The sequence below is a fragment of the Anopheles arabiensis genome, chromosome 3, assembly GCF_016920715.1.
Source record: "Anopheles arabiensis isolate DONGOLA chromosome 3, AaraD3, whole genome shotgun sequence".
Lineage (NCBI taxonomy): Eukaryota > Metazoa > Arthropoda > Insecta > Diptera > Culicidae > Anopheles > Anopheles arabiensis.
In genome coordinates, this window is record NC_053518.1 from 55249131 (window position 1) to 55263865 (window position 14735).

The following is a 14735-nucleotide window of genomic DNA, read 5'->3' on the forward strand; positions in this document are numbered from 1 at the left end:
TTACAATGTGTTTCGACAAGTTTCATCTTATCATTTAATTTATTTAATTTATTTTTCATACACAACTGACGGACCATCGTGTCTAATCGGCAACCTTATAATTAAATTAAGATATATATGACAATGATCATTTATAACATATAAATAGACCTCTAGCTAACATTAAATGTGACGTAGACGCAATATGTCCTTGAACGTAGATGTAGACATACTAAAATCGAACAAATCTAACACTTCATTGAACTCGAGGGACATACGTATAATGGGGTGTCCCTGGCTATGGTTGTTGCGGGTACACGGTACACGGAGATGGAAATTGGATCTAAGAATCCGACAGGGAGCGAACAAATTGATGCTGGCTAGTAATGCCGGGGAATCGATCTCTCCGTTAAGGAGCCGGAATATGAAAAGGCATTGGGCGTTTTTACGTCGAGAGCAGAGTGGTTCAAGTCCGAGAAGCAGACACCGCTGATGGTAGGTGGGCCGAGCGTGGTGGGATTGCCAAGGAAGGAGTCGAACCGCGTACCTGGTGAGTCTCCGTTGAATGGCTTCGAGGCGATTGATGTCACCAACACCAAGCGGGCACCAGATCGGACAGCAGTACTCCAGGCACGACCTTACGATGGCACAGAAGATAGACTTGACGCACATGGGATCGGTAAACTCGCTACAGGTCCGCGTAATTAAACCAAGTAGCTGATTTCCTTTCGCAACAACGCTATCAATGTGAGGGCGAAATGACATCTTCTGATCGAGTAGCACCCCCAGATCACGGATACATGTCGTGCGAGCCAAAGCCGTGTTGAGCATAGTGTATGTAAACGTGATGGGGTGACGGGCTCTGCTGAATGATATACACTGGCATTTATCAGCACACACTTGGAGGGCGTTTCTGCTGCACCAGCTATCCAGATTCTCAAGGATCGTTTGAAGGCGTACACAGTCACTGTCGTTTCTAACTGGAGCGAATATTTTTACATCGTCGGCGTACATTAGGTGTTGGCCTGGCGGTAAAACGAAAGATAGATCATTTATATAGATGAGGAAGAGTAGCGGTCCCAAATTACTCCCTTGAGGCACACCGGAGGAGCTGGTGAAGGAGTGAGAACGATGAGATCCTATGCTTATGTAGTACGAACGACCAGTTAAATAAGAACGCAGCCAGGTGATGTGCCAGTCGAGGAAACCGATCATGACCTATATAGCCTTATAACTTTCTGAGCAAAAATCTATATGAATGGTCGTGTGGTCAGATACGTGGGTATCAACACCAACGACCATTACTGTAATCTCACTTGCTTTTCAGTGCTGGTGATTTCCGTTGGAGTTTAGTATTTAAACAATCGTATCGCCGTTCTAGTTCTAGCGATGCATAACTTCAATGCGAAACCATACAACGGTACAGAGGAAATGAGAAAGCTCTCCTCCATGCGATGAAGGCTCAACTGGTTGGTGTATCCCACCAACAGATAGCGCCATCAGCTTTTTTGCTATTTTTAGAATGCATGAGTCGTTTGCCGTCTGCTAAACGAAGTCTTTCTATATTCCGTTTAGGTAGAGAGCTTGAGTCGTTTAGAAGGCGTTTAGTGGTCGTTTAGTAGATTTGTGGCACTTGGGTTCACATGTTCGATTTGTGGGTTATCACATCGAACATGTAAAACCCCATATATTTTTCATGTTCGGTATCGCGTTCGATTGCTGCTAGAGCGTCCCAATCATTTGTTGGGTTAAATTCCCTAGTACAATTTTCCGACCAACACTTCAGAAAGGCCTCATGTGACCGCCCGCTGCGCAAATTCGAGCAGTTTTCTGCGTAGTTTTTTGCGTCGTTTTGTGTCAAAAAATACGCAAAAAAATACGCTAGACTTCAGCCAAAACTACGAAAGCCAGCGTATTTATTGCAGTTTTTAGGTGCGGAACGAGCGCCATCTGTTGAAGGAATGGATGAACTATTTCAGACGGTGGAGCAAAAAAAAACGGCCGAAAAATTCAAAAATATTGGCGCCCATTCCTTCCTCCTCCTCTTCCTCTAACTCCCTTCCCCTCCCTGCCTTGCCTTATACTTGCGCTTCAGCCCGTGCCTTTCGCCGTCAGCTGATTGTGTGTATGCGTTGGTGTATATGTACATTGCGGTTGTGTATTGTAATTGGTGGGTATAGTATTTATTTATTGTGTGTGACCTTGACGATGCGGGAAAAGCTGGTTCATTTTGGGATTTAAAGTGTTATCGGCGTATTGATGGTTTATTTTATTTCGTGCCGCTGCAGATGAGGCCATTTAATGCCCGTGCCAATCGAGGGTGAAGAAGCCAATTTCAAATAAGCGTACGAGAACGTCTAACACTGATCTAATATTTTTTGTTTAATCTGAACATGTGTGATGCATCAACGACCTTCTAAACATCATGTAGCACGGTGTATAGTGGCAATAAAAAAATTTTTTTTTCAATGTGCCGGAATTTGTCTCGAGTTTTCTGGCCACGACACACACACAGCGCGGGGAAAGTGATCGTCCACTCTATCATGCCACGATCCCCCTCCCCTCCCGGTGCTTTGGATGAGGATGCGCTACAAGTTAAGCCAGCAATTCTACCGATAAGGTAGCGGAAATCGATCGTGCGTGTACGCGCGTTCGGGGGTGCGTTCTCGCGTACGCGCGTGCATGCTAGTGATGGGTAAATTCAACAAAAATCCGGAATCGCTTCCGAATGACTCCGCCATAATTGGAAGCGGTTCCGGAAGGTAGGTGCAAAACTCCGACCTCGGAGCCGTCTGGAGCCGTCCGGAGCCGTCCGGAGCCGTCCGGAGCCGTCCGGAGCCGGCGGAGCCGTTGGAGCCGTCGGAGCCGTCCGGAGCCGTCGGAGCTGTCCGGAGCCGTCGGAGCCGTCTGGAGCCGTCGGAGCCGTCCGGAGCCGTCCGGAGCCGCTAGTCAGCAGCCGGAGCCGTCCGGAGCCGGCGGAGCCGTCGGAGCCGTTGGAGCCGTCCGGAGCCGTCGGAGCCGTCGGAGCCGTCGGAGTAGTTGTAATAGTCGGAAGCATTCTGAAGCGCATTAATTTCTCGATATTAGTGATAATTTTATTGTAAAAAACAGCTTACGAGTAAAAAAAAAACTTCTTCATTTATTGATATGAAGTTTGTTTGTGTGTGTTTTTTTTTTCAAAAATAAAGCCAAAAATAATTGTTTGCTCCGTATGTATATAGGAAAAAAATGAATCAAATAAGGAGGTCAAGGAGCAATAGAACTATGACGGGAGGTGGGTTTGATAAAATACGAAACAACGTAACGTAATTATGGCAGTTTTGCACGGTTGTTTACATCGACTAACGTGTATGGTTTAGGCCGCACTTGTTTTTTACCGAATAACATGATGGCACATGGACAAGACAAAGAATATAACTATCAATCATCCGTCCATCTTTTATAAAAATAAAGATCAATAATAGTTTGATTCATAATTTTTCTCTAGATATACGGAGCAAACAATTGTTTTTGATTTTATTGTTTAAAAAAAATACAAAAAAAGTTCAGAGCAATAAATGAAGAAGACTATTTTTTTACTCGTAAGCTGTTTTTTAAATGAAATCATCGCTGATATCGGGAAATTAAAGCGCTTCAGAAGACTTCCGACTATTACAACGACTCATACGGCTCGAACTGGCTCCGTCGGCTTCGACGGCACCGACGACCCCAACGTCTCCAACCGGTTCCGTTGGCTCCATCGACTACGACGGCTCTGTCGGCTCCAACGACTACGACGGTTCCGACCGGCTCCGTAAGGCTCCGTCGGCTCCGTCGGCTCCGGACGGCTCCAACCGGCACCGTCGGCTCCAACTGCTACGACGGCTCCGACCGGCTCCAGCTGCCGACTAGCGGCTCCGACAGCTCCAACGGCTCCGACGGCTCCGAACGGCTCCGACGGCTCCAACGATTCCGGACAGCTCCAACGGCTCCGACGGCTCCAGCTGCCGATTAGCGGCTCTGGACGGCTCCGGACGGCTCCAACGGCTCCGGACGGCTCCGGACGGCTCCGACGGCTCCGGACGGCTCCGACGGCTCCGGACGGCTCCGGGCGGAATCGACGATTTGAATTTTTCGGAATCGGAGCCGGAGTAGCAATGCTCGGAAGCGATTCCGAGCCGTGGGTGCGATTCCGGTTACCCATCACTAGTACATGCGTGCGTGCGCGTGTGTGTGCGTGCGGGAACCCCAAAACTGTTTGATTCTGATGCGTGCATTGTCACCGGCTGCGTCTACACACTCCATGCATTCTCAGAAAACGCACTGTACGCCGCCCGGTCGATTACCGCTACCTAGGAGACAATAGAACCATTTAATTGGCACCACCATCTTTGCGACCAGTTCTGCTGTTGAGGGTATTAAAAAGACACACGATCGAAGCAAACGTGCGTGTGATATGTAGCACGTTTCTTTCCAATTCAGCTAGCGGATGCAAGTGGAAACAACATTATGAATTGAATTCATACAAAAGAGAATTCTGGTTTGGTTTATTACGGTGCGCGTATGATGCTGCACCTGTCCGTCCAGAATCTGGAAGCTTATTGGCTTGGAGTCGTTATCATGACGCTGATTGACCAGCAATGCCTTGGAATGGGTTCGGATCGGTAGGTTCATGTTTTGGTCGATTGTATTCCGTTGATTAGTCGCGCCCCAGCGGTAGACTCGGCAGCAACAAAATGAAGACAAACTCTTCCCCGGGTGTGGACTGTTATGCTAAGTTCTTCTTCTGATTCTTATTATTATTAATATTTTATTATTATTATTACTATTATTATTATTGTTGTCATTACAGCCTACGCGATCATGCAGGCCTTTCAGGACTTGAATACGACGTAGCCGGATAGTCAGCCCTTGCTACGGCGGACGGTTCATGCGCGTTTAGAACCCACGACGGCCATGCAAATGTGCGGAATGATGGCGGTGCCGCGGGCCCGCTCCTATCCAGCGTGCAACTTGCATACTGCCATACCAACTACTGGGTTGGATTATTCGATCAACGCAAGGTTTCCGTAATCCTATGACCATAAAAACCATCTACTGTGCCTACGTTCGATCAGTGTTAGAATATGGCAGTATTGTTAGCGACCCCTGTACCGAACAATGGAGTAATCGAATCAAGGCCATCCAAAGAAAAGCGACTAGATATGCTGTAAGACTCTTACCATGGCGACAGGGCGATGTGTTACCGTCATACCATTCCCGGTGTCTGCTTTTAGGGATTCAGTCGTTGAAAAAGCGCCGTGAGATAGCTAAATGCCTTTTTATATCAGGACTACTTAACCACCATATTGATGCTCCTACTCTATTAGCTACGATATAATTTAACGCGCCATCTAAGAATCTACGTACACGTTAATTCATATCCGTCCCTCGTTATAGAACTCGTTTTGGCCAGTCTAATCCTATGTCAGCTATGTGTCAAACTTTCATAAGTAACTTTGATTTATTGGATTTCAACATACTACAGAATGTTTTTAGAGATAGACTTAGGACACAACTTACGTAATAATTTTATTTTCAAAATACATTTTCTATTCTTGTGCACCTGTTCTCCCCTATCGATTTATGTACCTTACATAGTCTATAAGCACTAATTTAAGTAGATTCATGTAGGATCTTCAAGTATCTTCCCGATGGATTAATCAATAAACATATTAAACATATTAAACATATTAAACATACTGTCTCCCTCCCGATGCATACGCTGCAGCTAGGGGGAAGAATGCACCTCCATATTAAAAAAAAAACCGTCATAAACCAGCGGCGGATCTAACGGTAGGCGGACTATGTCCGGACTATGTATTTAACGATAGGCCGTATGTCTACAAGTATTAGCGACAAAGGCCCCCGGAAAGATGATCGTAGGGATCCCATGACCATCCCCCTCCCTCCCCGCTGGCAATTTAAGTATACTGTTAAATCTTCCAACAGCTGTGTGCCAGTACCCCCTGCTCCCGGTCATGCGCAGCGGAAAGGAAAGGTACGAATATGGTGGTGGAAGGGAGGGAAGGAGGTAAGGAGGAACGAGGGAGAACGAGAGAAGGAGGGAAAGGAGGGAACGAGGGAACGAGGGAACGAGGGAACGAGGGAACGAGGGAAGAGGAGGGAACGAGGGAAGGAGGGAAGGAGGGAAGGAGGGAAGGAGGAAGGAGGGAAGGAGGGAAGGAGGGAAGGAGGGAAGGAGGGAAGGAGGGAAGGAGGGAAGGAGGGAAGGAGGGAAGGAGGGAAGGAGGGAAGGAGGGAAGGAGGGAAGGAGGGAAGGAGGGAAGGAGGGAAGGAGGGAAGGAGGGAAGGAGGGAAGGAGGGAAGGAGGGAAGGAGGGAAGGAGGGAAGGAGGGAAGGAGGGAAGGAGGGAAGGAGGGAAGGAGGGAAGGAGGGAAGGAGGGAAGAACTCCCTCCCCGCTGGCAATTTAAGTATACTGTTAAATCTTCCAACAGCTGTGTGCCAGTACCCCCTGACGAGGGAAGGAGGGAAGGAGGGAAGGAGGGAAGGAGGGAAGGAGGGAAGGAGGGAAGGAGGGAAGGAGGGAAGGAGGGAAGGAGGGAAGGAGGGAAGGAGGGAAGGAGGGAAGGAGGGAAGGAGGGAAGAACTCCCTCCCTGCTGGCAATTTAAGTATACTGTTAAATCTTCCAACAGCTGTGTGCCAGTACCCCCTGACGAGGGAAAGAGGGAACGAGGGAACGAGGGAACGAGGGAACGAGGGAACGAGGGAACGAGGGAAGGAGGGAAGGAGGGAAGGAGGGAAGGAGGGAAGCAGCGGCACGAAATAAAATAAACCATCAATACACCGATAACACTTTAAATCCCAAAATGAACCAGCTTCTCCCGCATCGTCAAGGTCACACACGAATAAATAAATGCTAATACCCACCAATTACAATACACAACCGCAATGTACATATACACCAACGCATACACACAATCAGCTGACGGCGAAAGTCACGGGCTGAAGCGCAAGTATAAGGCAAGGCAGGGAGGGGAAGGGAGTTAGAGGAAGAGGAGGAGGAAAGAATGGGCGCCAATATTTTTGAATTTTTCGGCCGTTTTTTTTGCTCCACCGTCTGAAATAGTTCATCCATTCCTTCAACAGATGGCGCTCGTTCCGCACCTAAAAACTGCAATAAATACGCTGGCTTTCGTAGTTTTGGCTGAAGTCTAGCGTATTTTTTTGCGTATTTTTTGACACAAAACGACGCAAAAAACTACGCAGAAAACTGCTCAAATTTGCGCAGCGGGAGGCATGATAAAATTCTCTGAACGCCTTGATTTCTTCCGTCGCTTTGCGCGGGCGCTATGAACCAAATCTAAACTATCTCCTTTAAATAAATGAAAGATGTGATTTTCTCGTGCTGTTCCTCATGGGACAGATTAGCTTCCATCTACGACAACCCCCCCCCCCCCGCTCAACACTTCAAAGTGTTAAAGTGAGCAACCTCTGCTTAACTATTGCTTATTCGGATGTCACTTTGACATTTGGACTTTGTTCATTGGGAACGCATTTCTCTCTTTTAGGTTGGCAGTCATGCCGTTAATCTTGATTCATTGAACTTCTTCTTTCCTGTACTTTTGTAGCGACAAGTCGCATATCGTTTTTGCTTCAATAAATACTATTTTAGGTTATGGGCCCAGCACGTTTTTTTAACAAAGGGAAAGTGAATAATCGAAATTGTGATGGAGCAAGAAAAGAACGATCGTCATTTTCTCCCGCTGTTTGACGGCACAAATTATACCGCATGGAAGTATCGCATGACAATTCTCTTGGAGGAGCATGAGCTGTTAGAGTGCATTAATATGAACGCGGATGGGCTAGAGGTGCTGAAGGACGAGGCGGGAGATAGTGAGGCGATAGCTAGGGAAAAGGAGCGGAACCGTGAAGCGCGGGCCAAGTTAGATCGGCGATGCAAATCATTACTTGTATCGAGAATACACGACTCGCAATTGGAGTACATTCAGGACCAGAAAACTCCAAAGGACGTATGGGATGCTCTTCGGCGTGTGTTCGAGCGACGCAGCATTGCAAGTCGCATGCATTTGAAGCGACAAATGCTTACTCTTCGTTTCGAGGGCGGAACACTTCAGCAGCATTTTTTAAAGTTTGATAAACTAGTGCGGGAATATCGGGCTACTGGTGCTGTGCTGGAAGAGCTTGATGTGGTTTGCCATTTGTTAGTTACGCTCGGATCGTCATATTCGACCGTTGTAACAGCATTGGAAACAATGCCCGAGGAGAGTCTGTCCATCGAATTCGTTAAATGTAGGTTGCTTGACGAAGAAACAAAAAGAAAGAGTGTAGATCTTCGCGCACCGGAAAATGAAGCTGCATTCTCTGGCACGAGGCCAAATTGGCAGCAGAAAAGTAAGGTTAGGTGTTTTGGCTGCAAGGTTATCGGACATAAGTTATCTGAGTGTCCGAACAAAAGGCAAAGTGACACCAATACATCGAAGGCACACGTCGGTGAAGCAAGTGTTAGTTTTGTTGGTGTAAATGCGGGATGCTTTAACAAAATGGAGTGGTATATAGATTCGGGCTGTTCCGATCATCTGGTGAATAACAAAGAGTTTTTCGATGAAATGTGGCTATTGGAAAATCCGATTGAAATTGCGATTGCTAAGGATGATGTGACGATTCGTGCGGAATATTCTGGAAACGTGAAGATCATCAGTCGCGTGTGGTTCACGGGTTGGAAAATTATATCAACTAGATTTTAGTTATGTGAAGCGTGGTGAATATTCGATGATGACGACAGGTCGAGTGTCTAAAGAGCTGGAATTATGGCATAAGCGTCTTGGTCACTTAAACGTGCGCAGTATTGAGCAATTGATTCGGAATGAAATGGTTTCTGGGCTGAAAGTGAAATGTACCGACAAAAATGTTGTGGTGTGCGAGTCTTGTTTAACCGGGAAGCAAACACGGAATCCGTTTCCATCGCGTAATGAAAAACGATCGTCGCGAGTGTTAGAGCTCATTCATTCGGATGTTTGTGGTCCAGTTACTCCAGTTGGTAACGGTGGTGTGAAATACTTCGTGTCTTTCGTAGACGACTGGAGCCATTTTTGTATGGTTTTTCTGATTCAGTCAAAGGATGAGGTGTTCAAGCGTTTTTGTGAGTACGAGGCTATTGTTACCGCAAAGTTTGGTCAACGGATCAGCCGTTTACGTTGTGACAATGGCGGTGAATACCGAAGCAAGCAGTTTGAGCAATTCCTGAAGCAGAGTGGTATCGTTGTGGAGTGGACAGTTCCACATACACCTCAGCAAAACGGGGTTAGCGAGCGGATGAACCGTACCTTGGTTGACAAGGCCAGAACAATGCTGCAGGATTCCGGAATCGATAAACGATTTTGGGGGCAAGCCATTCAAACGGCTGCATACCTTCTCAATCGCAGCCCCACGAATGCGATCGATGACAACAAGACTCCATACGAAAGATGGGAAGGTAAGAAACCTGATTTGACAAAGCTCAGATCTTTTGGATGTGATGTGTACGTTCACATTCCGAAAGAACAACGTGCTAAGCTGGATGCCAAGGCTTGGAAAGGAGTTTTAGTAGGATACTCTGTGAATGGGTTTAGGGTTTGGAACCCGGCGCAGCATGAAATTGTGCACGTGCGTGATGTTGTATTTTTGGAAGGCTGTCATATTACTTCAGAAGCAGTTGAAGATATGTCACACGACGATTTCTTTTTGACACCAATGAATAGAGAAGGTTCATCAGATGATGTTGAGTTAGACGATGAAGCAAGTAACAATGACCATGACATCGAATCTGCGGAAGGGTATGACACGGCTCCTAGCCTGAATTCTGATGTTGAAGTGGTTCCTGATGATGAAACTTCAAAACGACAACGGACGGTTCCTGTGTGGCACAAAGACTATGCGGTGGAATATGCAGCATACGCATTGAATGCCACAAATTATGTTGAGAATTTACCGACCTCACTAGCAGAAGCTCGTCAACGCGATGATTGGAACGAATGGAAAAAGGCTGTTGCTGAAGAGATGCAGTCCTTGGAAAGGAATAAGACATGGGAGTTAGTAAAGCTACCGGAGAATAGGACACCTATTTCATGCAAATGGGTGTTTGCAATGAAGCGGAGCATGGATAACCAACCTTGTCGTTATAAAGCTCGCTTAGTGGCTAGAGGTTTTAGCCAGCGTTACGGTTTCGATTACAATGAAACATATTCTCCGGTTGCTAAATTGGATACTCTGCGCATGGTCTTGGCTTATGCTAATGAAGCAAAGATGATAGTACATCAGATGGATGTTCGAACTGCCTTCTTGAACGACACGTTAACGGAGGAGATTTTCATGACACAGCCCGAGGGTTTCCAGACTGACGGAGATCTTGTGTGCCGTTTACATAAATCTCTGTACGGTCTTAAGCAGGCGTCTAAAGCATGGAATGATCGGTTTGACGATTTTGTTCATGGACGTTTGGGTTTTAGACGGAGTCTAAACGACCAGTGCCTTTACATAAGATCAACGAAAAACGGCATTGTTATCATCGTGTTGTACGTGGATGACCTCGTGATCGTGGGTTCAACTTTAGAGGATGTGGTTTGTGTGAAAAGATGCCTATCAAACGAGTTCGAGATGAAAGATATTGGTGAGGTGAAGTGCTTTCTTGGAATGAACATAAGCTACGATAGGGAACAAGGTGTGATGCAGATTCACCAGCGCCATTATCTTCAAGATGTCTTGCGACGGTTCAAGATGGAGACATGTAAACCTTGTTCGACACCTATCGAGTATCGTCTAAAGCTGATGAAAGGTGACGAGGATAAACGTACGTCGCAACCCTATCGTGAATTAGTAGGTTGTCTGATGTATGCAGCTCAGACGACAAGACCTGATCTGGCCGCTGCAGTGAACTTCTTCAGTCAGTATCAGAGTTGTCCAACGGACGAGCATTGGACACATCTCAAGAGAATCCTTCGCTACATACAAGGATCTCTAGATGTGGGGCTCGTGTATCGCAGAGGCAGAGGAAAACCGCTGGAGGTGTATTCGGATGCAGATTGGGCCAATGACCCCAACGATAGACAATCAGTGAGCGGAAGCGTTTTCAAAATGTTCGGATCGACCGTGGCCTGGATCACCCGGAAACAACAAACCGTGGCGCTGTCTTCGACGGAAGCTGAATTGACGGCTCTATGTGTTGCTGTTCGTCATGGGGTGTGGATGTCGCGTCTGCTTCATGACCTTGGCTGCAAGGTGGATTTTCCAGTGACCTATTTCGAAGATAACCAGTCAGCGATGAGCATCGTGAAAGACCCCAAGGGACTGGGAAGGCTGAAACATGTTGATGTTAAGCTGTTCTTCTTGAAAGACTTGGTAAAGGATAGACAGATTGTCCTCAAGTATATCCCGACAGCGAACCAGCAGGCAGATATGCTGACAAAGGGACTACCGACTGCAACGTTTCAGCGAAATTGTTTAGCCATAGGTTTGGCAAGGTGCATCGGTTGAGTGGGGGTGTTAAAGTGAGCAACCTCTGCTTAACTATTGCTTATTCGGATGTCACTTTGACATTTGGACTTTGTTCATTGGGAACGCATTTCTCTCTTTTAGGTTGGCAGTCATGCCGTTAATCTTGATTCATTGAACTTCTTCTTTCCTGTACTTTTGTAGCGACAAGTCGCATATCGTTTTTGCTTCAATAAATACAATTTTACAAAGCCTACCGAAAACTACCGAAATAATCTTAAACTCCTACCGAAAACTACCGATAAAATTTTGATGCGCCTACCGAAAACCGCAAAAATAATCTGGCCACTCTGCTCGCACGTGCCCGCTGCGAAAAATTCGAGCAGTTTCCAGCGCAGAAAATGCACCAAAATCTGCCCTGGCCAACGCAGATTCCCGCTGTGCAAAGCAACGGAAGGCGTTATGTCGTTCTGAGAATTTTATCATGCCCTCTTTTTCTCTCCAACGGCAAATTTGTCGAGCAGCTCGTCGAGCTGCCCGTCCCTGGCTCCGCCTCATACCCCTCGCCTGAGCGCGCTGCCGAAGGTTTGGATGTGTTGGTGTGTCAGACGGCCAATCGCTGTCAGCCATCGTCCGTGCTCTTTCCCTCCATAGCGCTATCTCTTTCTCGCGTGTGGTCAATGCTCGCGAGCTGTTGTGGCGCCAAAAATGCCGTTAACAAACATTGCGGCGATGAAGTTGCATTTTCACAAATCAAACCAAAAAAGCGCAATAAGTTCAATTGCTGCCACGTAAAAATGACTATGGAATCGCTAGTTTACGCTGGAGGGTTTGCTGTGCAAGTCGCTGAACTCTAATTCGCATTGACACGTTCAGCCCGGCGCTGATTTTCATCAACTTTCCGTTCCACCAGCATCAAGAACGCTACCTGATTGTGAAACCAGCATCCTGGATGGGGGGGGCGGGGGGTGGCCATGGGACCCCTACGATCATTAGTCACAGGCCCTAAAATTGTTGTCGCCATGGGGGGAGGGGGAGGTGCAAATGGTTCTCCAGCCACGGAGCCCTAACGACCATCTTTCCGGGGACCCTTGTCGTTAATACTCTGTACACTTGTAGAAATCATCGGCGACCGCCTAGTCCGCCTACCGTTAGGTCCGCCGATGGTTCATGACGGTGTTTTTTTTTTTATCGTGGACGTGCATCCTTCCCCCTGCCTGCAGCGTATACATCGAGCAGGATACAGTGTGGCAGTACCCCCGTCGTGGGTTCTAACCGCGTATGAACCGTCCGCCGTAGCAAGAGGTGACTATCCGGCTACGTGGTACTCAAGTCCTGAAAAGGCCGGCATGATCGCGTTGGCTATTACGCCAATAATAATAATAATAGTAATAATAATAATAATAATAAAAAGAACTTAGCATAGAAGTCCACACCCGGGGAAGAGTTTGTCTTGACTTTGTTGCTGCCGGGCTACCGCTGTGACGAGACAAATACACGGAATGCACTCGACCAAAACATGAACCTACCGATCCGAACCCATTCCAAGGAATTACCGGTAAATCGGCGTCATGATAACTACTCCAAACCAACAAGCCACCAGATTCTGGACGGACAGGTGCAGCACCATACGCGCACCATAATAAACAAATCCAGAATCCTCTTTTGTATGGATTCAATTCAAAATGTTGTTTCCACTTGCGCCCGCTAGCTGAATTAGAAATAAATGTGCAATATATCACACGCACGTTTGCTTAGATCGTGTGTCTTTTTAATACCCCCAACAGCAGAGCCGATCGCAAAGATGCCAATGCCAATAGTTGTGTTGTCTCTCAGGTAGCGAGATCGAAAATGCATGGACTTTTTAGCCGCAGCGAATGAAAATGTACGCATCAGAATCAAATAGTTTTGGGGTTTCCAAACGCACGCTCACACACAAACACACACACGCACGCGCGCGCACATGCATGAACGCGCGCACGCCAGCACGCACGCACGCACACACACACGCACGTACGCGCGCCCGCGAGCATGAAAGCGCGCACGCCAGCACGCACCCACGAAAGCGCGCTCGCGAGCACGCACCTCCGAAGTCGCGCAAGCACGCACTCCCCCCACACCACCACCCCCCCCCCCCTTCCCGCACGAGCGAGTACGGCTACCTTATCGGTAGAACGGCTGGTTCAGCTATCTTGTAGCGCATCCTCATTCAAAGCGCCGGGCGGGGTGGGGGATCGCGGCATGATAGAGTGAACGGTCACTTTCTACGCGCTGTGTGTGTGTGTGTGTCGAGACCCGAAAACTCAAGACAAATTTCGGCACATTAAAAAAAAATATTTTATTTCCACTATACACAGTGCTACATGATGCTTATAAGGTCGTTGATGCATCACACATGTTCAGATTAAACAAAAAATATTAGATCAGTGTTAGACGTTCTCGTACGCTTGTTTTAAATAGGCTTCTTCACCCTCAACTGGCAGCGGCATCGAATGGTCTCATCAGCAGCGGCGCGAAATAAAATAAACCATCAATACACCTATAACACTTTGAATCCCAATCCAGCTTCTCCCACAGCGTCTCAAGGTCACACACAAATTAATAAATGCTAACACCCACCAATAACAATACACAACCGCAATGCACATATGAGTATCAACGCATACACCGCAACAGCCAATCAGCTGGCGGCGGAAGGCATGGGCAGAAGCGCAAGTAAGGCAAGGCAAGGTGAGGGAGGGAGAAGAAGCGGACGAAAAAATGTGCGCCAATTTTTTTTAATTTTTTTGACCGTTTTTTTGCTCCGCCGCCATAAATAGTTCGTCCATTTCGCCAGCAGATGGCGCAAAACTTGCTCGACCCAGCGCAAGAATCGCTGAAGTCCAGCGCGGGGATCGGGCCAAAATCTGCGTTGGCCAGCACAGATTTTGGTGCATTTTCTGCGCTGGAAACTGCTCGAATTTGCGCAGCGGGCGTATGGTCAGATACGTGGGTATCAACACCAACGACCATTACTGTAATCTCACTTGCTTTTCAGTGCTGGTGATTTCCGTTGGAGTTTAGTATTTAAACAATCGTATCGCCGTTCTAGTTCTAGCGATGCATAACTTCAATGCGAAACCATACAACAGTACAGAGGAAATGAGAAAGCTCTCCTCGCGAAGCGTGGAAGCTCCAATGATTGGTTATCCCACCAACAGATAGCGCCACCAGCTTTTTTGCTATTTTTAGAATGCATGAGTCGTTTGCCTTCTGCTAAACGAAGTCTTTCTATATTCCGTTTAG